This window comes from Bos mutus, chromosome 28 (assembly GCF_027580195.1).
Source record: "Bos mutus isolate GX-2022 chromosome 28, NWIPB_WYAK_1.1, whole genome shotgun sequence".
Lineage (NCBI taxonomy): Eukaryota > Metazoa > Chordata > Mammalia > Artiodactyla > Bovidae > Bos > Bos mutus.
Genome location: NC_091644.1, coordinates 11,562,997 through 11,590,899, shown reverse-complemented (window position 1 = coordinate 11,590,899; position 27,903 = coordinate 11,562,997). Strand labels below are relative to the sequence as shown.

Below are 27,903 nucleotides of genomic sequence, written 5' to 3'. Positions count from 1 at the left end.
TTAACAAACCATTGGACTCAGTGCTAGCTGGAGGAGGATGAAGACATGATGCTGAGCCCTGTCTCCGGGGACAACTCTGGGGGGCCTCTGGCCTAGAGTTCTCAGGATGTGAAGGGACTATAGGTGGGACTCATTTGATCCTCAGAGCCACCTTAGACTCTGCAGACTGCCCTGAGGCAAAAGTAAAGGGAGGGTTGGCTGTAAGAAATCTTAGGCTGTAAGAAATAACCAGAGTATAATGCATTCTGCCCCAGCCCTTTCTCTGTCCACTCCTCCAGGAAAATGGCCTAGGTGCTTGGGATGTGGCAGGGGGAAGGAAAATGGTGACAAAGCACCCACTCTGCGCTAGGCGGTTGACCTCATTACGTCCTTGCCCTTCATCCATTTGGTAAAAGTGGGAGCATCACTCCCAGTGTACAGATGAGGAAACCAGGTCAGAAATGTTCAGCAGTGGGTCCACACAGCTAGCGAATGGTGAACCTGGCCAAGCCCAGGCCTGCGTCTGTCATGTTGACGATGTTGGAATGGTCTCAACCGTCCTGGGAGGGTTCCTGGGTCCTCTCTTCAGCCCCCATCTGCTGGCCAGCACCGGAAATCCCCTCATCATTGCTTTGCTGCTTTGGCTTAAATCCTGGATCCTGCTGATGCTAATTCATCTGGAAGGATGATGCATTAAGATCTTAGTAACCGCTCACCCTGGTTGCATTGAGGTCCCGTAGCTCCCCTGGGAGACTGTCTCAGTGGGAGGCAGTGTGGGGTGATGGGCTGTCTGCAGGTGGGGAAGAGACGAGGTGGTGCCAGAGGATTGCAACGTGGCTCCCTCTCCATTTTTTTCAGGTGGAGCCAGTGGTGAATTTGGAAACAGACAAAATACATCCTTAGCACTAGCACAAGACCAGCCCCATCCCCTGCCTTAGGTCAAGCTTCCCCTCACCCAATGGCAGCTCTTGAGAACTTCTAAATCACCAGGTGATGGCGTCCACCCCTGGCACAAATGTGAGGTGTTCTCTCTCCTCGTCAGCTTCCCCACGTTTGGCCAGCTTCCTTCAGGGCCCCTCCAAAAGCTATGTTTAGTTCTGGGCTCTAAACTCAAGGAGCGGCATTAACCATCTGGCATGAGGCCAGAGCAGGCAGCCAGGGCAGGTGGGGAGGGGCGCTGATTTATGGCAGAGCAGTGGCCAAGGTCTGTGGAGCAAGGGGATCTGGGGACCTGGACAGCTGACTTCTACTGTGAGGGTGCTGGTCAGCTTAAGCATGTCACTGAATAACCCTCTTTGGGATTGTCCAAGTCCTGGGAGTCAGAGGATACTCAACATGGGTGGTGCTGATGGGTTGTGAGCTGTCCCTAGAGGTGTCTGAGTGAAGACTTGACTGCTCACGCGGGCTCTGCAGAGTGGCTTGTCACAGAGGGAGAAGGGACCAGGAAGCTGCAGGGCCCCTTATAATGCTCGTTTCACAGACTCTAGGAAAGAACAAGCCCAGCTTGGTGCCCAGCAGGCTTGCCACCTGGGTTAAAATGAGGGGAGTGAAATGTTCTGGCTGACCTGGCATTTGTGCCTACCTCCCGGATTCCCTCTTTCGTGTCTGACTTCCCTTGGGCAAAAGGCCTTGCTGCTCTTCCCTCCCTCCCTTTCCTCCTTCCTTTCATTCAGTTAACAAATGTTTATTGAGTGCCTACTGTGCTGGGCAATGTGCTAAGCGTTGGAGGACCCAGAAGTCAGCAGAGGAGATGCAGTGGGGAGCCCCTGTCACGTGGAAAAGGGGAGGGATGGATGGATTGTAGGGGGTGGAGAGAAAATGCAGGGAGACCAGTAGGGAAGCTGGGGCAGTGTCCAGGTAGGAGACGATGTGGGGTGGGCAGAGGAGATGGAAGTGGGGTCAAGAGAAGTGGGCAGATCCAGAGCACAGGGAGTAGGCAAGCTCAGCGGGGTTTGATGGAGGGCTGGCTGTGGCAGGTAGGCCACCTTTCCTCTCCCACAAAGGTGGACTCTAGGTGGCGGACTCTAGCACTAGGCAAGGGTACCTGTCACAGGGCACCTCACAGCAGGGCTGGCTCTGGGGATCCCTGGCTGGCACAGCTGCCCCCATACTTGAGCGAAGACTTCTGCACCCATGTTTCTTTCCGTGCAGACCTTTGGAACTGGGTGCAGCTGCTCTTCTGCTCCTCCTGACAGCTCCCTTTTTCCTGCATAGCCTCCCAGGTGTTGGCCCTCCTTCCTGTGGCTCCTCTTCACCTCCTAGCAGAGCAGTGGTGACTGGCATACCCACAGGCCATTGCACACCTTGCTCTACCTCCGGGCTTCCCAGGTGGCCCTAAGGGTAGAGAACCCTCCTGCCAATGCAGGAAACACAGGAGACGAGGGTTCGATCCCTGGGTCAGGAGAATCCCTTGGAAAAGGGTATGGCAACACACTCTAGTATTCTTACCTGGAGGATCCCATGGACAGAAGAGCCTGGCAGGCTATAGTCCATGGGGTCACCAAGAGTCAGACATGGGTAAAGCAACTGAGCACACACACAGCTCCACCTGCACCCTAGGGTCTCCGCATTCCTACCCAGTTCTCGGCGGCTACCCTTCCCCCAAGACCTCTCCTAGGATCAAAATACCAGAGCCGACCCGGGGCAATAGCAGGCCTGATCTCCACCTCGGGAACAGAGGGAAGTCTCGGGCCCAGCTGGGTCTTCTCACTGCATCCTGCAGCCCTGGATCCACCCCACCTGGCCACCGGATGCCTTGAGGAAGCAGAGGAGTTTCAGGCTTCCGGGCCAAGGCCTGCAGCCTATAAACACTCCTGCCCTATTTAAAGGGTTGCCAGATGGGCTTGAGCCACAGGCGGTGGGGGGAGGGGGCTTCAGTTGGGCCTGCCTGTGCCACGTGGAGGATTTGGTGGTTCTTGGTCTCCAACTTAGCTCTTTGTGAAGCTGCTCTGAAAAGTTCCTCTGCTCTGTAACCAGTCTGCGTGAAGCCAGTGCACTCTGGGGTCCCCTTTCTGGTGTGCATGGGGCCAGCGCACCCCATTTCTCCCTCCCTGTCTGTCTGGAGTCAGTGCACCCCTGGGTCTACTCTCAGCTTAGACATGGGAATCCTAGTCTCACTTAGTCATCCCTCAAAGTTTGGGCCTCAGTCTTCAGTTTTGCAAACAGAAAACTGAAAGTGGTCGGGTTTATCTCCCTGCCTCACGGGGTGGGAGTGGGGTGGCCTTGGCCTAGGACAACCTTTTATGTATTAAACTCAGTGTCAAAAGATGTTTGTTATTTTCACAGCCTGAAGAAGTCAGGTGGGGCTACTTGGCTGTCTCCAATCAGATCAGATCAGATCAGTTGCTCAGTCGTGTCCAACTCTTTGCGACCCCATGAATTGCAGCACGCCAGGCCTCCCTGTCCCTCACCAACTCCCGGAGTTCACTCAGACTCATGTCCATCGAGTCAGTGATGCCATCCAGCCATCTCATCCTCTGTCGTCCCCTTCTCCTCCTGCCCCCAATCCTTCCCAGCATCAGAGTCTTTTCCAATGAGTCAACTCTTCGCATGAGGTGGCCAAAGTACTGGAGTTTCAGCTTTAGCATCATTCCTTCCAAAGAAATCCCAGGGCTGATCTCCAATAGGGTAATATTTATGCTAATAGTTACCCTTCTTGAGGGTGTTTTATACTTGCTCTTTAATCATAACAGCAACCTTCTGAGTGTTATTGTATCTGTTTACAAAACTGATACCCAGAAAGGTGAGTGGCTGGGCTCATGATCTCCTGCTGAGAAAATGAAGAGCTTGTCTTTGTTCTCATGGCTTCGGCCCCAGCTGGCTTAGGCTGGACCCAGGTCCTGCCTCTGTTTAGCCTCACAAAGCATGAGAGTGACTGTGGCCAGCACTGTGCTATGCCTGAGCTCCTTCACTGTCTACCATGGCCTTGTCTGTGTGATGGATCCCAGGTATCAATCTCCTATATTGGATGAAGAGACAGATCGGAGAGGGAAGTAAACTTGCCCGGGGTCATGCAGCAGCTGGGCGGTAGGACCGGATCGGAAGCCAGGTTGTCTGTCCGTTTCAGGCGCTCATCCCGCCCTGTGCCGCTTAGAGCTAATTGCATGAAGCTCTCAGTGTGGCCTTACTACCCGGCCTGGAGAGCTAGTGTGGACAGACTGAGAGAGAAGGCAGGCAGTGAGGCAGGAGGGCGGGCTGTGAGTCCTGGCCTGTTGCTGTGATCTCGGACAGTTCGCCTCCACTTGCTTGGAGGTCAGTTGGGGACAGGGGCCTGTGACCAGCTCTCCTTGAGGACAAAGGCATGGTGTGGGACCAGCTCTGCAAGTGGACAGGGGCAGCTTTTCTTTCCTGCTGTGAAATCCCTGTGCCTGGGTCAGCCTTGGCTGACGCCCCAGGCCAGAGCCCTGCCTGGCTGCCAGCTCTTGGGACTTGGGGGTTGGGCAGGGAGCCGGGAAGCAGAAGTGCTTAGCTCTTGGGGACTTTGGGATGGCCTTTCTCAGACCTGGATGTGCCACTCACAGTGCCCTGTCTCCCTGCCCACATGCTCCTCCCAGGCCTGCAGCTTGGGGGAGAGCAGTCTGGTCCTCGCTGCCGAAGACCCCGGGCTCCAGTTTCTGGGAATTGGCTGCTCTCTGCAGCTTTTTTTCCCAGGAGCTGGTGCCAAGCAGGCTCCGCCTCCACCTCTGGCGGGCCTCCAGGCGATCTGTGTAGGGCCCTTCTCAGCAGCAGCAGGAAGGCGGACTTCATGCGGGCTGGAAGACACCCAGCAACTGGCCTATGTCTCCTTCACTCCGGCTGTAAACAAGGGCATGGTGGTTGCTTCCAGACCCACACATAGGACTAGCTGCTCCATGTCCTGTGGGAGGGCTGGAACTCCTCTCCACCAATGCCCAGCTAGCTGCCCCATGGACCCTTTAACTTTATCTCTGTTCATGCTATGCAGAGATGGGAGGGAACACCCAGGAGCCTACAAGCCTTGAGGAGGAATCCTCAAGTGACTGGGGATTCCTGGCACTGCGGCAGATCCGTGGCTGGAGCACTGTCTAACCTGCCTCCCTCCCGTCCTATCACAGAGGCTGGGACGAGCCCTGGGCAGCTCCCAGGTGGGCAGAAGCATCTGCTCTCTGGTGGCTGGTTCCAATGAATTCCTCCCTAGGTTACCGCTCAACTGTGCCCGTTTAGGAAGGCATGCCCTTCTCCTTTGCCCTGTATCATGGGGTGGTGACATTTTAAAATCCTGTTGATAGGTGATATTTATCCAGTGGCATATGCAGGCAGTGTGCTGCACACTTAGGCGAATTATCTAATCTTGTCTGCACAGCAGCTCTGTGAGAGGCATGGTAGTCACCCTCCCTGTCTTACCAGGGGAAATCTCATTCGTCTCCCTCCCCAGGGGCTGGATTTGCCTGTGCAGGCAGGGACCATGCCTGGTTCTGCTCGGTACCATGGCGCCTGGCATGCCCCTGGTGGATGCTCCATGCTGGCCAGCCAAACAAGGGGAGGATAAAGGCATCTCTGGGACTCTGATCCTTCCCAATGGCCTAATTTGAGAACAATTGTTCCAGTGCTATAATCTTAAAGTGAAAAAGTAGGACTCAAAATGTGTCTGTGCTTATGCAGAGGAGTCATGGACACGTGACATGTTGGTCATGAGTGTGAGCTCAGGGTCCTGCTATTTTAGCGGGGAATCTTAGTTTTGCATTTTTCCAGCTGTGTGGTTTGGGATGAGATGCCTAAATTCCTGAGGGCTCAGTTTCCTTTTCTATAACAGCAGGGATGATAACAATAATCTGTCTGACAGGGTGGTTGTGGGGATGCAATGAGTTATTATGCATAAAGTTACTTAGTACAGTGCCTGCCCTAGTGAGCACTAGGTTGGCATTTGTTGTTTTAATTAGTAAACAGGGACAGGGTGAGCTGGGTACATGGACAGGCATGATGTTAATGGCACATGGCAAACTGGCCTTGTAAAGCAGGAAGCAGTTCACTTCCTTCTTTCTGGGCGCCTTGGCTCCTTGGCCTCTCCCACAGGCTGCTGTGCCCTGTGGGAGCCGCCCTTCAACCCATGGGCAGCTAAATTTCCCTGCTCCTTTGAGCAAGGTGTGTGTTTGTTGAGAGACACAGGAGGCGGCAGCACCATGAAGGGACCTCATGAATGGGCTGAGGGACCAAGTGGCCTGGGTCAGCGGGGACACGTGGATGGTCTCGTGGGTGTCCACAGCCGAGCATGTCCATGGAGTTCTCCGGGCAAGGATACTGGGTAGATTGCCATGCCCTCCTGCAGGAGATCCTCCTGGCCCAGTGCAGGACAGCTGACCAGGTGCCTTCTCTGGACTCCTATTCGTAGCTCCTGTCCCAGCCTCATGGGCATCCTAGACCAGCCTTTCAGGAACAGTGAGGTAGAGAGAGAAAAGTTCTCAGCCGATTGCGTTGAAATCTCCATCTACTGAGGAGAAAGCTTGAAGTGACTGAGTTTACTTGGGACTTCTGCCATCAGGGAGAATGGCACTCAAGAAAGAAATGAACTCCACATATAGAAAAATAATGAAAGTGATATTTTTTGCAAAGATACCAATGTGACTTATGAAATTCTTACCACAGCAGGCATCTATATGTTTTCCTTCCTGTCTATAATATCAAAATATGTGTACTTGTGTTTATATATATATGAGAAAAATGTATGTAAGACAACAATTTATATTTATATAAAGAAAGAAAAATCAGGTTATTGGTTATCTTTGAGTGAAGGGAGTATAAGTTGTTTTAAAATTTGTCCTTAATTTTTCGTAATACACTTTACTGTATCTTTCTAATTTTCTCAAGTAAAGATGACCCAAAAGATAAAATAATTTATATATATGTATTCTTAGCTATGAGCATTGTTCTTCGTATCAGGCAAATTGAGCTAAGTAGGGTGATGTGTGGAGAAGGCAATGGCATCCCGCTCCAGTACTCTTGCCTGGGAAATCCCGTGGACGGAGGAGCCTGGTGGGCTACAGTCCATGGGGTCACAAAGAGTCGGAAATGACTGAGCGACTTCACTTTCACTTTCATGCACTGGAGAAGAAGATGGCAACCCACTCCAGTACTGTTGCCTGGAGAGTCCCAGGGATGGGAGCCTGGTGGGCTGCCGTCTATGGGGTCACACAGAGTCAGACACGACTGAAGTGACTTAGCAGCAGCAGCAGCAGGGTGATGTGTGAGGATGACAGCAAGGCTTTAGGCCAGGGTATCTGTCCCCAGATCCCACCCTCCCTCCCCCGAGCATGCTTGATTGGGGTCATCTCATTGCCACATAAGTTCCCTTGAAGCATTTGTGTCAAATGTGAAAGTCACCCCAGGGGAGCAGAGAGTCCTAACACCTGGCTCACGATGCCAGCCATGCAGGATCCTTCCGTCCACTTTACAGGTTAGAAACCAGACCCTTGGGGAGCCTGGGCACTTATGCAGGGCCGCACAGTCAGGAGCAGCAGAACCTGGGCTCCACCTTGGGTGTGCCTCATGCAACACAGCAGCTGGTGGTCAGCAGAAGGGGCTCTGGCCCCAGCCCCTCAGTACCTGATGGGGCTTTATGGCTCAGAGAGAATAAAAGCTTCGAGGCTTTTGTGATTTGCTCAAGGTCACCCAGCAAGGGGCAGGGTTGGAAGGAGAATTCTGGTGCTCCACGCCAGTGTATAGAAAGATGCTCAGAAAAGAGCTGCAATGAGGGAGAAAGGGCGAAAGAAAGCAAAGCAATCACAAGAAAAGAAAGAGACTACAAGTGATTCCCGGAACAAAGAACACAGTCCTGTGTGTGTGTGTGTGTGTGTGTGTGCACGCGCGCGCGTCTGCGTGCACTAGGGGTGAATGGCAATGGCACTGTCAAGCCTGGAGAGGCAGGAGGTGAGAATGAGAGGTAAGGAGTGGGCAGAGGGAAGGAAAGAAAGAGACAGATGGGAAACAGTCCATGAGAGCCAAAAACCTCCAGTCTGACAAATGTTTATTTTATTTCGTGTTGATAACAGGGGAAAAAAATTGCTGACGGAAACTCACAGCTAGCAAAGGCTAGCGCCAGCTCTCCAGACCCCAGTGAAGAGTGCCTTTCCCCAGAAGGCCGGGCCCCACCTTGGGTGCAGACCCCAGCAGAGCATAAGGCTTACCAGGAGAGCCTACCTGAGGAGCCTATTGCAGCAGAAAGTGCCCTGAAATACAGCCCAGGGCTAAAGTCCATAGTAAGTCAGGGCTGGCAGGCTGATCCGCTTCTCAGAGCCCTGGAGTCCTGGACTGTGAAATGTACATGGTCCTTCTTGCACTGTCCACTTGTGGAAGCTGTTGGGAGGACTTCGCTTCTGGCCACTTGGAATAACAGGCACTGGATCTAGCCTCCTGTCTGAACAAAAAATAGAACGTACGAAACCGTAATTTTCAAGACATTGGGCATCAGTAAGTGAAGTGCTGTGATCCCCGAGGGAAGGGAAACAAGTAAGGTGAGCTCTATGGTGGCACCTGGTTACCTGCCTGGAGCAGACCCGGGCTGCCTCACAGGGAGGGGAGGCCTAAGGAGCTGGTGGACTCCCTGATTGGAGGGGATGGAGCCGAGGGTGCAGGGAAACTTCAGTTGATGGAGTGCCGGATGGGGAGGGACAGAGGGGACCCCAGAAAGCTGCACAGAGTTCCCCTCCAGCACTGACGGGGTTCTCATCAGCGTCTGCATGTGAGGAGGCTGCCTGAGGCCTGGGTAAAACCACTGAAAGGACTTTCAGGGATAGAGCATGGAGCTTACTTGGGAATGACTATAGTTTCTGTTCCCACCAGCCAGCCTGGGAAACTCACAACTCAGAGGGCATTGTGTTTACTGCTCTAATGCCCCCAACCTGCATTCAAATATTTCTGCTCGTTCAGAAAAATGTCCTTATTTCCAGGCACTTTGTTTGACTTTGGTCCAAACTCGATCCTCTCTTTGTATTTGGTTTTCATGGCTCTTAACAGAACAGCTTCTCTGCCCTCTTCTCCCCCTCATGTTGCCTGCCTTTGGCTCAATGAAGACTAGAATGTCCCGCATTCAGGATTTGCTTGCTTTCTTTCTGGTGGTGGTGTTGAAGTAGTTCATCTCTCCTTGATGTCTCTCTTACGCTAAAGGATTGATCTAAAGGCTTCTCCAAATTCAGGTTCATTTCTTTTGCTGAGAACACAGGTGGTGCTTGCCTTCTTTTTTTCGAGGCCATAATGCTCTGTGTTGATTCCCAGTCAGCTCATATCAGGAATTGGTTGTTCACTTCAGCTGGCTGATAAACCAGTGTTCTGGCATGCTAACTACCCACAGCTTTGTTTCTTTTCATCCCACGTGAGAAAGCATGTTAAGATAACATGTAGTTTAGAATGGTGCTGTAACCCTGAATCCACTCACTGAAAAAATCCTTCCAAACTTCGATCCTTTTTTCAGCCTTAGCAATCATAGCAAATGTGGCGACACATGGCATGCCACCACCTACACCGATGAGCAGACTTGTCAAGTAACTGGGATCGTGAACAAGCCCCTAAGTACTTCAGAATAGCCAGGGCATCCAACAGGTCATTCCTGTTTGACCCCTTTTTATAACAGCTGAGAAGTTGGTATTTGGGCTTCCCAGTGTTGGAGACTGCAATCTTTTCCTTGAGGTGGCCCATTTCGTTGGTCAGTTTGTTAGAAAGTTGAGCCTCCTTGTAAATCCAATGAGTCCAATTGTCTGTTGGAATTTTACCCTGAGGAGCCAAGCAGATGATATTGATCACTAAAACCTGACCACCTACCCTCCAAGCAACACCCCCCGCCCCCCACCCAGGTCTTTGCTGGTCATGACTTCACACCCTCTCACCCTTCTTTCCTACCTGTGACCTCGGGACACAGTCCGGGTGCTGGACTGTGTCAGTGGCTCTTGAACAGAAGATGGGCTTGAGGTGTGAGAGATTCCTCTGTAGAGGGGATGGGCTTGCTCCCTGTTGCCTTCTAGAATCCAGGTTCTCAGGCGTGTCCCCTCCCTGACTCTGAGCCCCAGGGCAATCTGACCCCCATGCAGGAGAGAAATGTACCATCCAAAGGGAGACCTCATGTGTCCTCACATCCTTTCAAGTGGCTGGTAGGGGAAGGGAGTGCCCAGCTCCATCCATTAAGGATGAGCCAGCTATTCTAACCCACTTGAGAGGTTTTAAAAGTAGAGCCAAGAATTTAACTTCAATATGTACTTTACCTCCCCAAATCAAATCATCTCATTTTCAGCACAGTTGTTGAGCAGACATTCTTGTGGGGTTAATGCTGCCGTTTTCCAGAAGCTCTTGTGTGGGATGGAGGTCAGGATTTTGCAGGCTCAGAGCTATTTCCATCACCAGCTGGTTGATTGTCCTGGGGACTCGCCGGCTCCATTTAAGATGTCTCTCCTGTCTGGTCCCTGCCCAGTGCCATCTTCTCTGTCTTCATCTCCTCTCTCCAGGATTCCCAGAAGAGCCTTTTAAATGTCCTTTAATCTTCCCTAGGGAGCCTCTGCTTCCCCTAAATGTCAATTTTATACTAATTGCCCACCCCTTCCCAACCTAGTTCCCTAGACTGTCTTTCAAGGGCTTCATTCTTTATCCCCATAGACCTGAGTCCCTTCTTGCATGGCTTCTACCCTCCTTCTTCTGAAACTTATCAAGCAGACCTTATCTGTTCCTACCTTGCTGTTGAATGAGTACCTCTTTCTAGGTCAACTTCTTACAGGAAGCCTTCCCTAATTATCCTTATCCTCTTCATGGACTTCTCCCTTCTCTGGCCTCCAGTGTCACACAAACCCATGGACCAGTTTATTCTCTCCCTGGCCAATTTGTAAGTCCCTGGAGGAGTGGGGCCAAAATGTCTGTGTCAGAGACAGTGAGTCTCTGAGAGTCCAGAGTCACATCCATGAGTTCAGAGTCACATGAGATGTCCAGAGACATCTCATAAGATGCCATGGTCATCCCTCACATATCCAGCCCTCCTGGCTGGAAAGTGGGGCCAGCTGACTAGTTCTAGACTGTGAGCAGCAGTGACATGTGTCACTACTTGGTTGAGGCAATTAAGAGCTGGTAGGAGTCTTCCATCCCTTCTTTCCCCTCTGCAGCAACCACAGATGCTGTGTGATCCAAGTGGCACAGTTCCATGATGACAGATCCTCTGTCAGCCTTGTTCCCTGCATGACTGTGTGGATCAGAGCTTCCTACTGCCCTGCATTAGACATGTAATATGATCAAGAGACAGAACTTTATCCTGTTAAGTCTCTGGGACTTTTTCCCCTAATGCAGCAGCTAGCATTGTTTAACATTAATACTGCATCTTCTTTGTTGTCCCCCCGCCCCCACAACCATCTTCACTTCACTCTTCCTGGAAGCCCTGAGCACAGATGTCACTTAGTGTAAATAGATTCAGTCAATGAGGCTTTTTAGTCTAAATGATGGATATCATGGGATGGTAACTGAGACATGGAACTCATAAATAGAATGACTTAAGAGGACGTTCTCAGCAGCATCATGGCCAGTAGAAACCGCCCATGAACTTAGCCTCCTGCATAGGCCACTGTCCACTGGCCTCACTGACCAAACCCTGGAACTCTGTAGCAGGCTGACCTAGACGCACAACCAGAGCTGGGATTCCTCTAGCTCTGTGACTCTGGAGTAATCACATGTCCTCTCAGAGCCTTGAGTTCGTCATCCAAAAGTTGACCAAATGATGTCTGTTCTCAGAACCTGGAACACCCCAACTCTGCCCTTCTAGGAAGACCAGTGTGCTTCCCAGAAGATGAGGGCTTCTGGGGCCAACACTACTGTGGCTGTGTGGGTGTGACACTCAGCTTCCCCTCGGTCCTGGATATTTGATGTGAAGAAGGTAAAATTGTGATGTGGCAGGGGGAGGACATTATTGGGGTCACAAAGCTTTAGACTGTGGTCTGCCATATGTCTGGTCATGCTTTTTCTGGGGTGGAGAACGTGCTGGAAAGGCGGGGCAGGACTCCTGACGGGAGAGTGTACAGGCAGTCCCTACCCTCAGCACGATGTTAGTTAGAAATTCACCTATTGAATGCAAGCCCTTTGAAGGTGTGGCTGTGACTTTCTCACAACCTCATGCGAGTGTCCTGTTTGGAGCCTGGTCCAGAGAAAGTGCTAGAAGGGTATTTGGCTTCCCCTTGCGGTGGCGGGGGGCGGGGGGGGGGGCTGGTGCATTACAACAAGCGCTGGACTATCACATCCAGGGAGATCCAGACTGCCGTGCGCTTGCTGCTACCTGGGGAGCTGGCCAAGCACTCCACGTCCAAGGGCACTAAGGCTGTCACCAAGTATACCAGCTCCAAGTAAATGTAATATGCCTAGCCCCTGTTAACAGAGAAGGCAATGGCACCCCACTCCAGTACTCTTGCCTGGAAAATCCCATGGATGGAGGGCCTGGTGGGCTGTAGTCCACGGGGTCGCTAAAAGTCGGACACAACTGAGTGACTTCACTTTCACTGGGGTGGTGAGTGTCCTGTGGGTGGTTGTATATATAAGCTGAGGCTGGATGCTAACTGGGCAGAGATGCAGCAGAGGGTGTCCTGAACTCTGGGAAAGCAGATGAGATGACCAGGCAGATTCATCCCAGGCTGAGATTCGCCGTGGTGAGGCTGCGTGGGACACTGCGGCAACCAGCCCTCCAGGCTGCGGGCTCAGGGGAAGCCCTGAGGAGGTGCGGTTCCCTCTTGCTTCCACCTTGAGGTGGGCTGCCTGCAGCACATATTCTTAACATATGTTAACCTTGGCGCTCTGCTCCTGCCAAGAAGCTGTCACAGAGGTATTTAGCAGAGGAAGCAGTGTAGGAAGCATTCCCGTTGTTCTTTGGGGCACTGAGCAACTAATGGGGATGTGCAATGAGGGCTGCTGGGTGGGGGTGACCCTGCTGAAGCCTGTTTGGTCCAGCACCAGAGAAGTGGGCGTTAATGATGCCTGGCAGCCAAAGCCCAGGTCCCTCAGTGGTCAGAGGGAAGCACAGATGATCTGCCCGAGCACCTACGGTGTGCCAGGTGCTGGCCTTGGGCCTCACAGCAACCCCACCAGGTGGGCACCATCCATGCAGTTTGCAGGTGAGGAAGCTGCCTCTGGATCAGCCTGACTTTAAGGAAATCTGCCTCTCATGGAACTCTAAGGAAACTGCATCATGATTTCCTCGGTGCCCGGAATCCAGTGAACGCATCCGGGAAGGGGGAGCCTGCGTGTGACGCGTTAGCTGATGCGACTTGTCTGATCTGTGAGGTCATGTGGGAAGCAGAGTCAGCCAATGAGGATGATTTTATTTGACAGAGGTTTTGGGAAAAGCCATTGACATTTGTCATTGGGATCAGGCTATATGGTTTTCACCTTAAGAAGGGTGTGCCTCTTCTGGCCTTTTATTTTCCTCAATCCCAAACACAACATACAAAAACACCTACATGGATGTACATCTCCCTACTTGTACATCTGAATGCACAGTCATGATGCTGCTCACACAATGACACGCCCACATATACCTGCTGGTGTACTCACATGCATACACATGTACCCATATACTTTCACTTGATTTCACTCACACAGTTCACATCTAATTGCCTTCACACACACATGTCCCCCCTCGTGTGAACCTGCTCACCCACATACACACCAAGCAGAGACAGAAAACTCACATTTGCATATGCTTTTTCTCTGAGCGGAGGAATCCTATCTTTTAAAGGAGGGGGTGAGGAAAGTGACAGGGGTTCTCAGCTGCTTTCTGCTCTCCCCACAACTCTCAGAGACAATGAGTAGTTTTATGCAGGAGAACAAAAGAAAGAGGGCAGGTGGGAGGGTCCTGGGGTCCTGGTGGGACCTCTCCAGGGACGAGCTGGTCCTACCTTTACCTCCCTGGATTTCAGTTTCCATGTCACTCGAGCAGGAATGAAGCGCTTCCATCCCCCATCACTCCGCCCTCTAAGTGCAGGTGTGTGGAGGCCATTCAGAGAGGTTGAGTTCTTCTAATGGACCACAAAGCTTGTCCCCTGCTGGCCCAGGTGAAGGAATGAAGCAGCCACACCCTGAACGGGCAGTAACTAAAGGTCAGAGTGTCAGGGCTGCATAGGCCCTTAGCCATTTGGATTCCTCTTTATTTCACAGGTGGGGAAACTGAGGCCAGGAAGGGCCCGGCCCTTGGCACCATTGCTGGCATTTCCGGGTTGCTTAGTGGACACTTGACGAAGGACTGGCAGATGCTGCTGTTTTGCTGCTCTCAGATCAGCTCTTGAGGCATCTGAGAACTTGGAACTTGAAGGCCTGGAAGAGGCAATATTACATTTCATGCACATGGTTGTTGAAACTTGGATGCTGACTGCTCCTCTGACCCCAGGTGGTGACAGACCCTTGTATAGATGCCTAACCCAGGAAGCGAGAGTTCCTTTTGGCCCAGCTGGTCCGGATTCTCCTTGTGCGTGTGTGTGTCCCCACCCCAGGCACACATTCCCACATACTCTCTCTCACACCCCCATTCACACTCACACAGGGAACCCTCTCTGGTGGATGAGACCTGCAGGGAAAAGCAGAAACAGGAAGGGACAAGTTCTCCAGGCTGAGTGCCTCTGCGGTCCCGACCAACATGTCCAGTCTGACCAGTATAAACCGAACTTTGATTTCATGATTCTGGCCAAGCACTGGATTCCATCCATTCCAGCATGAGCCTGAGCTCCGTCTGGTGCCTCCTCTGCAGAAATAAATTCCACTGTGGGCTCGCCAAGTGGTCCCCGACCCTGAGGGCCACAGCTTGAGGAGGGTTAGGACAGTCCTATGGTTGCTCCGAGGATGGAACCATAGACTCCCTCGGGGCTCTGGGAAGAGAAAGGGACAGCAAAGGACATCTAAAATTTTGCCAGATAAAGGAGCAGTGGGCTGGAGCCTTGTGCGCCAGACTGAGGTGCAAAATATGCAGCATATTCAGGTGGGCAAGTGGTCCCATGCCACCAGAGGGGGACAGGAGGGGCCAGAGAGGCAGCATGGGGACTGATGGGAAGGAGATTCAGTGTTTGCTGGGATTGGTGCTATTCTGTGGGTGGGGGAGTGGGTCCCATATTGGGTTTCTAGATAGAAGGGATGAGAAGGGTCACCTTGGTGGCCATGAGGAGCCCGACTAAGTCAGGAAAGTAACATCTAACTAAAGGCACCAGAGTCTCAAGTGAGAGATGGCGGGGAGGGTGGGGGGTGGTCCCTGCCTTCTGGACCTTCCAGGCCAGACAGGAGGTTAAGGCAATAGGTGGGGCAGGTATGTTGGGAAGAGGCCGTGCCAGCAGAGGCTATGGGAAATGAGAGGCTTGGCAAAGGGTTTCTAAGTCAGACCCCAGAAGGGGTCATGGAGTGCAAGGTATCAAGAACAAAAGCGCGGGTTTGGCTGGGGAGGGAGGTGGTCCTGCCATTCCAGAGGTGGGGCAGACAGCAATGTAACATCCCTCCCCAGGCTGCCTCGGGCAGGAACCAGACATTGTTTGCCAGCCTGTGCTGTCCTGGGAGCTGCAGCCCAGAATATTAAAATCTCTCCCAGGTTTATCTCCTCCCCATCTCGCTCGTTTGAAATCCTGGCAATTCGGGGGAGAAAGTTACTTTAATCCTCTGGTTCCTATCATCCTAATTATAGTTTCAATAGACAACGGGCAGGGCTCTAAATGAGATCGGAGGACACGGGAACACATTATGTTGGCGCTAATAATGATCTGTCTTTGTTTTATCATTTCATGTTGTTGCTTCTCATTTTGGCTGCCTGAATTCTTAATGCCTTCGAGTGTCTCCCGGAGATTGCTTCCTCTTGCTGCCAGGCCGGGACACAGTTGCAGACTTGCATATGAAAATACCCAGCCTGGTGCCTTCAGCTAACAAGCCAGCCGCCATTTAAATTTCAATCAGCCCTTCTGTTTGTGTGTGAGTTCCTTGGATGGATGAAATTAGCAATTTTGAAAAATTGATTAAAATTGCTGGTTTCACGAAGCCTCAAAACATCAAAATCAATCTGTTTTTTTTAAATACATCAAAATTTTTGTTAGACTCCCCATGTCTGCAGTATGAGAAATTGCCAAGCCTGCTGGTGGGGTAGTGGGGAACGAGGAGCTGGGTGGGCTGGGGCTTGTCTTGGCTCTAGACCCACGTCTGTGTGACTTTCTCAAGTGTTTGAACCTCTCTGTTTCTTTCTTTCTTTTTTTTTTTTCCCATCTGTGGAATCCAAAGCTTTGACTAGATGAGGGATCTCTAGAAGGTGCTTCCACCCCTGACACTATATAATTATGTGCTCAAAGTCAGGTGAAAAAGCACATGGATCTTTGCAGGTAGAATCTGCATTTAGATGAAATGAGAATATTAACAACAGGTAGCATAACAGCCAAAATTTTTGGCTAAATCTGGGCACTTTATATGGAGAAGGCAATGGCACCCCACTCCAGTACTTTTGCCTGGAAAATCCCATGGACAGAGGAGCCTGGTGGGCTGCAGTCCATGGGGTCGCAAAGAGTTGGACACGACTGAGCGACTTGACTTTCACTTTTCACTTTCATGCACTGGAGAAGGAAATGGCAACCCACTCCAGCGTTCTTGCCTGGAGAATCCCAGGGACGGGGGAGCCTGGTGGGCTGCCGTCTATGGCGTCGCAGAGTCGGACACGACTGAAGCGACTTAGCAGCAGCAGCAGCAGGCACTTTATATGCATTACTTACATCTTGTGATGAATCATCACAAGAAGACTGTGAAACAATACAACTGTCATCCCCATTTTCAGATGTAGAAATGGAAGCTTATACGCTCCCATGATTCCAGTGCCATATTCCCAGTCCAAGACCTCCTCCCACGTCCAGGTGAATAGCTCCGGATAAAGCCTGTCCTGATCTGCACCTGGGCTCTCCCGGAGAGTCACACGCATGCACATGGCTCCCTGGACCGACAGGGGGACCAGGACACTGGATATTGGCAGCAGACATTTGAGGCATTCCTGGGCTCTCTCTTCTCTGAGTTTTGAGCTGAAGGCTCTGTCCATCAACTTTGCAGCAGAGATGATGCCGAGAGAAGTGAAATAGAAGATGCAAATAAATATCTTATTTTCCCAAATAGTGAGAGCTGCTCAACAGCCCCATACCCACAGTCTTGGTAGAATGAAAACTCTCTAAAGTCATCACTTGGTTCAAGGGGGGAAAAAAAGCCAACTCTGTTTGCTGCCATGGGCAGAGTAAAATTCTTTCATTTCTTGTCCCTCCCTCACTTGCTCCCACTCCCCCCCACCTTGTTCAGTAACTAGGCGTTGCTGTTCCCTCTACTTCAATCTGAGTAAGAGTAGTCACAGGCGCTTTCTTTCGCAGCTCCCCATGGCACAGCTGTCAACAGTGCTTAATCACAAGAATCGCCTAGGACCCTTGTTAAAAAAAAAAAAAGCAGGGGTGCTCAGTACCTGCTCCAGACTTACTGAAAAGAAGCCCAGCCAGTTCAGGAAGCCCTTTTTCTCTAAACATGTTCTCTGTATGTGGACAGCATCTGTGTGGCCCCATCACTAGAGGGTCAGTGTGCAGACAATTGGATTTCTGTTCACAGCCCTATTGCATACTTACTGAAACTCTACTAAAGTTCGTGGGAGAAGATAGAGGCATTCGGGGAAATGCATGTTTTCTAGACCTAGAATTGACTCCCGTACCAGCTCCATCACAAGTGTTCTGTGCCCTTGGGGGGTCACTCACCTCTCTGGTCTGGTGTTCTCTTAGTTAACCCATAAGGACAGTGGTCCTTCTCTCCAGATGGTTTTCAGGAGACACACACGGTGTGTGCGGAACACTTGGCAATGTCTGGCACAGAAGGAGGTGCTCAACCAGCAGTTGCTTATTCCTGCCAGAGGACACCCACGGTGGCCCTAAGGGGGCCTGTGGCTTCTGTGAGTCCCCAAGCGACCGGCCATTCCCAGAGCGTGTAATTTCCCTTTCAAGAGAGGTGGCTGGTAGGCGGTAGGCTAGGCTCACTCCCCAGGGAAGTGACTTGCTCCTTTCACCAGCTATTATTGTATTTAAAATAAATTTGGGACGCAGCCTGGTATAAGCTACTGTGTATTATGGGTCTTCGGGGAATTCTCGTAAAGCAGTGATGGGCACACGGGCTACTTTTATAGGCAGTGCAGACAACAGGCTGGAAGGAGGCAAGGGATGATGATGGAGGGAATTTGACCTGGTTTTCTGGTGAGTTCTGGTCCATTCAAGACACTTTTCTTGACCACCTTGAACATCTGGTGTACGACACAGCTGCCACCACTGAGGTGGGAAATCAGGGGTTCCCAGAGAACAAGGAATTCTGACTCCGTAGCAGTCAGCCCTCACTTTTTTGTTGGGAGGGAGAAAACTTCAGCTCTGCCGGGCTTAAGTGGAAAGGGAGGTGATTGACTCACCTCCAGGAGTCAGGCATGACTGGACCCAGGTTCTGTATGGATCTGTTAGTTCCATCTCTCAGTCTTTGTTTCTTTGTGTTGACTTCGGCCTCAGGCTGGCTGTCCCCACAGGTGGCAGAAATGGCCCCAGCAGCTCCAGGCTCACATCCTGCCTGATAGATACTAAACCTCTCTCCCCAGTGGTTTCAACCAGATCCTGGCACCCACTCTCCTTGGCTCACCAGGGCCATTGCCCCTCCCTGAACAAATGCCTGTGGCCTGAGGAAGGGGGACCCTGACTGTCCAGGCCTGGCTCACCTGCCCATCTCAGGGCCAGGAGCGGAGAGTCAGGAAGGAGCAGTTTCTGTAGGACGGGAGCTCAGAAGCTGAGTGGGCAAAACCAAGAGCTGTCCAGTCCCTGTGGTCAAGCAGCCCAGGCCCAATGACAGAACTGAGGATGTCTTCTTACTGTCCCCGACTGCCCACCCCACCTCTTCCACAACCACCCCCCCCCCATTGTATAGGCTCTTGGTTTTGACCTATTGAAAACACATGATGATCAAGACAGTTGGAAAAATTTGAACATTGTCTTAATTTGGAGTCCCCCCAAGTGGATGCTGAGACTGGAATCAGGGTGTGAGAAGCACCGTGAGGGCTGCAGAGTGACACAGCCAGGGAGGAATATCAGTGCTGGCTGAGCTAGGCGTCAGGCTCCTGCTGTGGGCCGTGAGAGTTCAGCTGCATTGGGCCCCGCTTAGTGACTGCACACAGCACACTCAGCAGGGTCCCTTCAAGGGGCAAGGAGGCTTGGGTGCCTAGTGACCAAGTCCTGTCCCTCAGTGGCTGAGGGTTGCTCCTGGGGTTTAACTGCCTGGCACCTTGAGCTCGCCGCCTTACGGGGAAACAGTCTCACAGCAGTAGCCTGCCCTCAAATGGACATGCAGGTGCTTGAGCTGGAAGTGTGCGTGTGTAAAGGTGTGCCCCACTGCAGCTGCAACTGACTCCCAGGGAGGAGGGCCAGGAGAGATGGGACGGATGCCGGCAGCATCTGCTACAAATTGAGACTGGGCATTATTAAGAAATTTTTAAAAATTTTGCTAGGCATCTTAATGACATTGTAATGGACATAGGAATATGTTCTTATTTTCAAAAGAAATGTGAAGAATTTAAGTGTGAAAGATAGTGATATTTGTAATTTAAAATATTTTGGCAAAAAAAAAAAAAAGCAAATAGTACAAAATGTTAGCAGTTGTTTAGTCTAGATGACAGTTATATATCTGTGGGTATTAATGACACCATCTCTACCTTTTGGTAAGTTTGTAAATGTTCGTAATCAAAAATAAGACCCAAGGTGACACTAGGAAGTCTGTGTTTGGTGATTGGGTGGTGGCTGCTTCTCCCTGTCCCTGGCTAGAGTTCTTGCCTTTCCTCTAAATTGTGTGCAGTGGCACAGATTGTAAAGAATCTGCCTGCAATGCAGGGGACCTGGGTTCAGTCCCTAGGTTGGGAAGATCCCCTGGAGAAGGGAACGGCTATCCACCCCAGTCTTCTTGCCTGGAGAATTCCATGGACAGAGGAGCCTGGCAGGCTACAGTCCATTGGGTTGCAAAGAGTCAGACATGACTAAGTGACTAACACTTCCACTTTTTCACTTGCAGAACTGTCAGGGCCTCAGTTTCTCTGTATGTAAGTGAAGGACAGGTTTGTTCCAGATTCCTGCCATGCTCGGAGGATCTATGGATCAGTGAACAGTTTCTGAAGTGCAGTGAAAATTCTAGAGTATCAACAGAAAGAGCTTTAGAACTCCTAGTCTAGTCACCCCTACCACCCTCCCCGCTGAACCTTGGGTTGGGGGATGCTGGGCCACTTCTGAGTTACTCAAAGACTCAGCCTTTGACTTGGAAAATGAATCCACTTTCAGCTATCCCCTCTTTTTTCCCCAGGCCTGACACTGGGCTTCTGGGCTTCGGCATGATTGAAGCCTGGTGAGAAGGGCCAGTACAGGGAGGAAAGCAAGGTCCTGGACCTCATGCAACGAAAAGTGTCCCAGAAGTACGTGCATATATTCCTGCTATATGGTAAGTTTTTACCATAAATGATGTTGAATTGTGTCAATTGAGTTAATGTTTTTTGAGATAATCATATGATTTAACAGATGTTGGAATATCAAACTAACTTTTTATTCCTAGATAAATCCCTGAGTCATAGTGTATTGTTCTTTTTGTATGTCATTGAATGTAGTTTGCTCATATTTTAAAAGTGTTTTTGCCCCATGAAGAGTATTGATCTGTAGGTTTCTATTTTAATATTTTTTCCTGGTTTTGGCTTCAAGATAAGTTGGCTTCATGAGTTGTGAAGGGTTTTCTCTTTCTGTTTTCTGAAGGAGTTTGATAGATTTGGTTTTTTTTTATAACTTAAAATTTTCTAATTTTTAAAAATAGAATTTACCAGGAAAACTTTTGGAATAGATACTTTCTTTGTAGGAAAATTATGACTATAAATTCAGTTTGCTTAGGAGATACAGGATCATTCAGTCTTTCCATTTCTTCTTGAATGAGTTTTGGTAGCTTATACCCTTCAAGGAATTTGTGAATTTTCTCTAAGCCCTTGAATTTATGGTGTGAAATTGTTTATACTGTTTATTTTTACCATACGCTTTTGTCTTTAAGTAAAATTCCTTTTTATGAAATCTACTTTACTTGATATCAATGTAGTTAATAGAACTTTCTTTTCCAAAATTAAACAATGATTTTGTTACTTTTTATTGAGCTTTATTGACAATAGAACATTTTTTTACTGCTACCTTTAAAAAATTTAAATATAATCTATATAATCTACCTATGTTAGTTCCAGGTGTACAACATAGTAACCTGGTACTTATATACATTCCGATATATAATGATCATCACAATAAACCCAGTTACCACCTGTCATCATACAAAGTTATTGCAGTATCATTGACTTTATAGCCATGCTGAATAGAACCTTCTTGAAATTGGTGTTTGGGTGGTATATTTTATTCTATCCTTTATTTTTAAACTGTCTATATCTGTGTATTTAAATGTGTATCTTACAGACAGTGTGTATTTTGGTCTTGCTTTTTTTAATCTAGTCTGTCAATCTTGGGCCTTTGAATTGGAATGGTCCTTGGTAGATTGGGTTCAAATATATCATCTTGCTATTTGTTTTCTATTTTTTCCATTTTTCCTTGTTTCACTTTTTTCCCTGTTTTGTTTTGTAGTCACTGCTATACTTTTTAGAATTCCATTCTACCTTCTCTGTAAGCTTATTTGCTATACCTCTGTTTTACATTTTTAGTGATTGCTTTAGAATTCATAATATACATGTTTAACTTATCAAAGTCTGCTGCTGCTGCTGCTAAGTCGCTTCAGTCGTGTCCGACTCTGTGCGACCCCATAGATGGCAGCCCACCAGGCTTCCCCGTCCCTGGGATTCTCCAGGCAAGAACACTGGAGTGGGTTGCCATTTCCTTCTCCAATGCATGAAAGTGAAAAGTGAAAGTGAAGTCGCTCAGTTGTATCAAAGTCTACTTTCTAATAATATAATACCACTTTATGTATAATGTAAAAACCTTCCAACAATGTAATTCCTTTTCCCTTCCTGTCCCTTGTGCTAGTGTTGTTATATATTCTATTTACACATACCTTATAAACTCCACAGTATACTGTTATTTTTATATTAGGTAGTCAGCTACATTTAAAAATAGTAAATGAGAAAATGTACATTTTAATCTACCCACATAAGAGCATTGCCAATACTCTTCATTTGCTTGTATAGACCTGATTTCTATCTGATATTTTAGCTGGAAGAACTTTAGTTAATAATTCTTATAATTCATGTCTGCTAGTGATAATCATTTCTCTAAGTTTTTATTTATCTGAAAATTCTTTATTTTGTCTTTACTTTTGAAGGATATTATCACTTGATATAGAATTCTGGGCTGATAGTCATTTCCCCTTCCTCTTTATCCATCAGACATTGTTCCATTGTCTTCTGGCTTGCATAGTTTCTCTTGAGTAGTCTTTGTGATTTTTAGTCAAGTTTCCCTATAAGCAATATAGGGAAACTTTTTTCTCTGACTAAAGATTTTCTCTTTAACATTGGTTTTCATTAACTTGATTGTGATGTGCTTTGAAGTGATTTTCTTTGTATTTATCCTGCCTTGGGGTTTGTTGAATTTTTTGGATATGTCAATTTATATTTTTAATAAAATTAAAAAAAAACTTTCAGCTGTTACTCCTTCAAATAATTTTTGTGTTCTGTTTCTTTGGGGACTCTAAATTATACACTCGGTACATCACTTAATACTAGAGTGATACCCACTCCAAATATTCTGACTTAAATGGTCAGAGTAGAGGCGTTAGTATTTAAAAAGGTTTTCCTAGTTAGTGCTCATGTGCACCTATGGTTGAAAGCTATGGACCTCATCCAACCTTCCCAAGTTAGAGCAGAGGCCACTGAAGCAAAGAATGGTTAGAAGTAAATGTAGGTGAGGCCTTCCCTGGTGGCTCAGTGGTATAGAATCCATCAGCCAATGCAGGAGACACAGGTTCAATCCCTGGTCTGGGAACATCCCACATGCTGAGGGGCAGCTAAGCTCGTGTGCCGCAACTACTGAGCCTATGCTCTAGAGACTTTGAACCACAGCTATTCAGCCCGTGTGCAGCAACTACTGAAACCCATGCCCTAGAGCCTGTGCTGCACAACAGGAAGAGCCACGGCAGTGAGAAGCCCACGTACGGCAACTCTAGTGCAGCCCCTGCTCTCTGCAACTAGACGAAGCCTGTGCAGCAGGGAAGACCCAGCATAACCATAAATAAATCAATAGATAAAATGTAAAAACGTTACCATTTATTAAGGAAAAAAAGAAGTCAATGTAGGTGGGATCACAGTTTGTTGCAAAGCCCACCTAAAACAAAATATAGGATATGTACCTTAAATTCTCTCATAGACTGTCTCTCGGCATCAAAGTATTTGCAGTTGTAGCTGGAGGTCTGCCAGTGCATTTGAATGCAAGATATGCATCCTCAAAACGCAGCATCTAAGGCCAACCTATTAGCTATGCAAAACTATGGATTTCTGCAGTCCTAAAATCATTTAAATCAGCCTATTACTACAATAGTGCAAACATATAGACATGATGTGAGTCATTGATGGGTTTGACCAAGTTGATGAGACTTCTGCTGTTTAACAGACTTCAACACTCTGGAGAACCCCAGGGCTTATTCTGTCGATGCGCCTATAATTCCGTCTCTAGGTTTACATCAGCAAGGGTGATTTCAGCTTGGTTTCAGTCATTCTACGCATTAAAAAAATAGTGCTTTCACTGAACCAGCAGGAGGCAAATGTTACCTAGATTTTGATATTGAGTAGCATTCTTAGATTTATTGATTCATGTTCCAAATTTCAGAGATTCTAGGATTCCTTGGTGAGATCCTTAGGTGAGAACTTTTTCCCCTTCTTCTATATCCTTCCTCTCCCTTCCCCTCCCCCTCCTTTTTTTCTCTTTCTCTCTCTCCCTCTCCTTCCCTCTTTTTATTCTCTCGCTTTTAAAAATTAACCCTAGGTTGGTCACACCTGCATTGGTAGGACACCTCTTCCTGGAAACTACATTGCAAGATAACAGGGAATTGGATTACCCCGGGGATCTTTTCCTGCTTTGACTTTTTTCTAATTCCATAACATCCCTAGATGACTCTTGGCCAATACCCAGGTTCAGATTTTAGGCTGATAACGACAGCCAGATGATTCCCTTCTCTGCTCCACTCTCCATAGTGCACTGTTAGCTTTTGCTTGGACCTTGACTTTCTGTTTAACTTAGATGAACCGACTCATCAAGCTGGCATTTTGCAGGTGTTTGAAGACAGATGCAAAAGTGAAAATAAAAAATGATGGTTAACATTTATGAAGTGTGTATAACTGTTTTAAGTGCTTGATGCTCAGAGCCAAACTATAGACAGGCACTAAACACTACCCTCATTTTATATAGGAGGAGACTTCAGCTCAGAGGGACTAAGTAACTTTGGAAAGAATACAATAGATAAGTAACAGACCTGGAATTTGTATGGATATAGTTCTTAAACTTACAGGCTTGTTCTTAACCACTAGCTGGCTGTCACAGGACAGCCCTGTGTTTGGATTAGGTAGGTGGCATCTAAATGCCATGCTTTGAAGGACCACATGGGATTGCCCTTGGTGCTCACTCATATGCCCACAACCTCCTCTGTGAGCTCCTGCATTTGGGTAAAGGCATCACTTACAGTTTCTGCATTCAGATGGACTCAGACTGAATGCATTCAGGTTGAATCTTGGTGCTTCTACTTTCCAGTTTGTGGCCTTGGACCTCAGCTTTGTTATCTGTAAAGTGGGGCTACTAATACCTCCTTCAGAGAGTCGTTACGAAGATTCAGTGAAATTGTAATTGTGAAACACCTGGCCCAGAGGACCTACCACTTTTTAAGGGATGGATTCATAGGAGGAAACATCGTGATCTACTGACTGGCATCAGTGAAAAGCTCCAGAGAATGGAATATAAGCAGGTATTTTAACTTTTTACTTGAAATACAAATTTTTGCATATGGTATAGAGAGTTTCTGTGTACCCTCCTAGCTTTTCCTAATGCTAGGAGAAGGCAATGGCACCCCACTCCAGTACTCTTGCCTGGAAAATCCCATGGACAGAGGAGCCTGGTAGGCTGCAGTCCATGGGATTGCTAAGAGTCGGACACGACTGAGCAACTTCACTTTCACTTTCACTTTCATGCATTGGAGAAGGATATGGCAACCCACTCCAGTGTTCTTGCCTGGAAAATCCCAGGGACGGGAGAGCCTGGTGGGCTGCCGTCTGTGGGGTCGCATAGAGTTGGAAATGACTGAAGCGACTTAGCAGCAGCAGCAGCAGCAGCAGCAGCAGCATCTTATATAATTTATAATGACTAAAAGCAATAAATTAATATTGGGAAATCCTAGTACTAGACCACAGACTTCTCTCAGATGTCACCAGTTCTTTCATTCATGTCCTTCCTCTGTTCCAGGATTCCATCCAGGATCTCATGTCGTGTTCATTGTCACATCTCCTTGGTCCCTTCCAATCTGTGACTGTGCCTTAGTTTGCCTAGCTGTTCATGATCTTGACCTTTCAGAAGGGTACTGAGCAGTTATTTTGTAGGATGGGCCTCAATTTGCATTTGTCTGATTTTCCCCCTCAAGATTAGGTTGAGGTTATACATTTTCTGGGCAAGAATACCACATATGTGATGCACCTTTCTTAGTGCATCGTATCAGGGACCACCTGATGTCAATATGTCCCTTTATTAGTGATGGTGACCTTGATCACACGGTGATGGTGGGCTTGGCTGGGTTTCCCCACTGCAGATTACTGCGTGTGTTCTGCCCTTTGTATTGATAAACATCTTGGAGGGGGTACTTTGAGGCAATTCAAATGTTCTATTTCTCCTCAAATGTTTACCTGTGAATTTTAGCATCTTGTCTATAATAATTACTACTGTGGTGTTGTAAAGGTGAAAATTTAAATTTCCCTCATCCATTCTACATTTATTAATTGGCATTCTTCCATCAGAAAGAGCTGCCTCTATGTCCTTATTTATTTAGTGATTTATTTATAACCTTGTGGATATTTGCTTGATAAGTGAGTTTTAATTTAATATTCTCATTTTTTACTTTGATTGTTCACAGTGTCCCAGCCTTGGCCCTTGCAAGTTGTTTTCTCTGTCCTTTGGATCTGTGGGCAGGGTTTATGAAACCCCAGAGCTCCCCTTGAGGCAGCCAAGGCCAGGCTCTGGTAAGGAGCACCTTGAAGGGGAGTAGAAGTGAGGGGGGAGATGGTGGTGCTTGACACCCCTTCCCCACACAGAATCTGCTTTCCTAAGACCCATTCAATTCTGGAAATTCAGTGGGCAGTGCTATTTCCCTGCTTCATTCTAGAGCTGAGCAAATGAAGGCTTCGGAGGGGAAGGGGCTGTTGAGTGGCGTGCAAGCTGGGTGGGTAGGGTGGGAGGGGAGACCTGAGGCCCATGTCCCTGGCATCCCAGCCTGGCCCTCAGGCCCGCATGCAGTGCCGGTTACAGGGCAGCCTGTTTCAGGAACTGGGCAACCAGGGGCTGGCGTGGGGGGAAGTGGGCTTCATCAGCAGAAGCTCAGGAAACAGGAGGCTTCTGGTGCACAGCCTCTCCAGGAAGCCCTGGGGCCGTTGGCTCTGCTCCCTCTCCTTTCTGCCCAGCTGAAAGGGAGGGGTTTTGGTGCCAAATCCCCAGCTCCGGGCTCAGTGGGGGCCTCTAATCCCCTCCTGGCTCAGGAACATGGTTCAGCCAGGCCTGCTCACTCGCTGGAGGTGCCCTCATAGAGGATTCATGCAGGCCTGGGAACAGGGCACCTTGCGGCCCCAGGCCCACCCAGGGCAGGGCTGGAGGGCTGGCCACAGAGTGTGGGAAACAGGCATAGGGCTGGAGCTGACAGTACATTCTGTGAGTCAAGGGCTACATTAACAGAGGTCCAGTGGGCAGAGGAGGGAGGTGACAGGCCCGTGTGACACACAAGACCAGCCTCTAGCAACCGCTGTCTGAGCTCTTCTGGCCCTTAGTATCTGCACAAGCGCCAGACCCTGGGCTGTATGGAGACAAAGCACATCCAACAAAAACAGAAAAGCCTCCTTTCAGTCCTGGAAGCACATACAGAAAGCAGAGGTTGTGGGTTCTGCTGGTCCTTTCTAGTCTACAAGGAGTTTCTTTTTTAACGAGGTGAGCAGAAAAGGGGTTGGGGGTCTCCATTATACAGATGCTGCAACTGAGGCCTGAGAAGAGGGTTGTGGTTTTTCTGGGGAGCTCAGATGATTCCAGGAGGAATCAGGCTTTCCCATTCTCAGGCTATCCCATGGTACCATCCTGTCTTTGAGGCCTGTTCTCCCATATCTGACTGTCTCCATCCATGGTGAGCAGTGCCTAAGGCTCAGTAGATGCTTAGGAAAGTCTTCTGAGCATTTGCTGTGCTTCTGCAGATGGACTGTGATCTTGGGTGGGTTGGAAAGAGCAGCCACCCTTCCCCCTCAAGGCCCATCAGTTATCAACCAGGGAGATGACTGAGTGGAGCGTGTGCACACGTGCGTGTGCATGTCTGCTGGGCGAGGAAGTAGCATGTGCTTGGGGGAGCCTGCAGAGCGGCACTTGGCTGGATCCCCACCTCGCCTGGCTCTGCTTTCATACTTCCTTCCCCTGCAGGCCTAGGGAGGCCATGCTGCACAGATGGCCATCTGGCTGGCACTTTAGGACACGGCCCAGTGCTCACTCCCAACCGTCTCCTCCCTTCCTTCTCTGCTTCACTGCCTCCATGGACTCTGAAAGGAGAGCTGGACGAGGATGGAGAGGCAGAGGGGGTGACGAGCAGAGGGCTTACATACAGGATTGATCCATGGCAGAGCTCTCCACCCTCACCATGATTAGACTGTCTTTGAAGAGAACCCGTGTCTGTGCTGTCCCAGTCCTGAGGCCTGGGAGGCAGCAGGGTCACAGGATGGGGATA

At 49.1% G+C, this 27,903-nt stretch overlaps 1 long non-coding RNA gene across 1 annotated transcript in view; it reads left to right on the top strand.

Annotated features, from left to right (window-relative positions):
* Positions 1–7,889: 7,889 nt before the first annotated feature.
* The window catches only part of LOC138986095 (uncharacterized), a 68,215-nt gene continuing 48,201 nt past the window's right edge, over positions 7,890–27,903 (top strand). Inside the window, exons 1-3 of the long non-coding RNA XR_011462988.1 lie at positions 7,890–8,444; positions 20,293–20,427; positions 24,699–24,909. This is a non-coding gene — a long non-coding RNA (uncharacterized lncRNA). The remainder of the gene's footprint in view (positions 8,445–20,292; positions 20,428–24,698; positions 24,910–27,903) is intronic.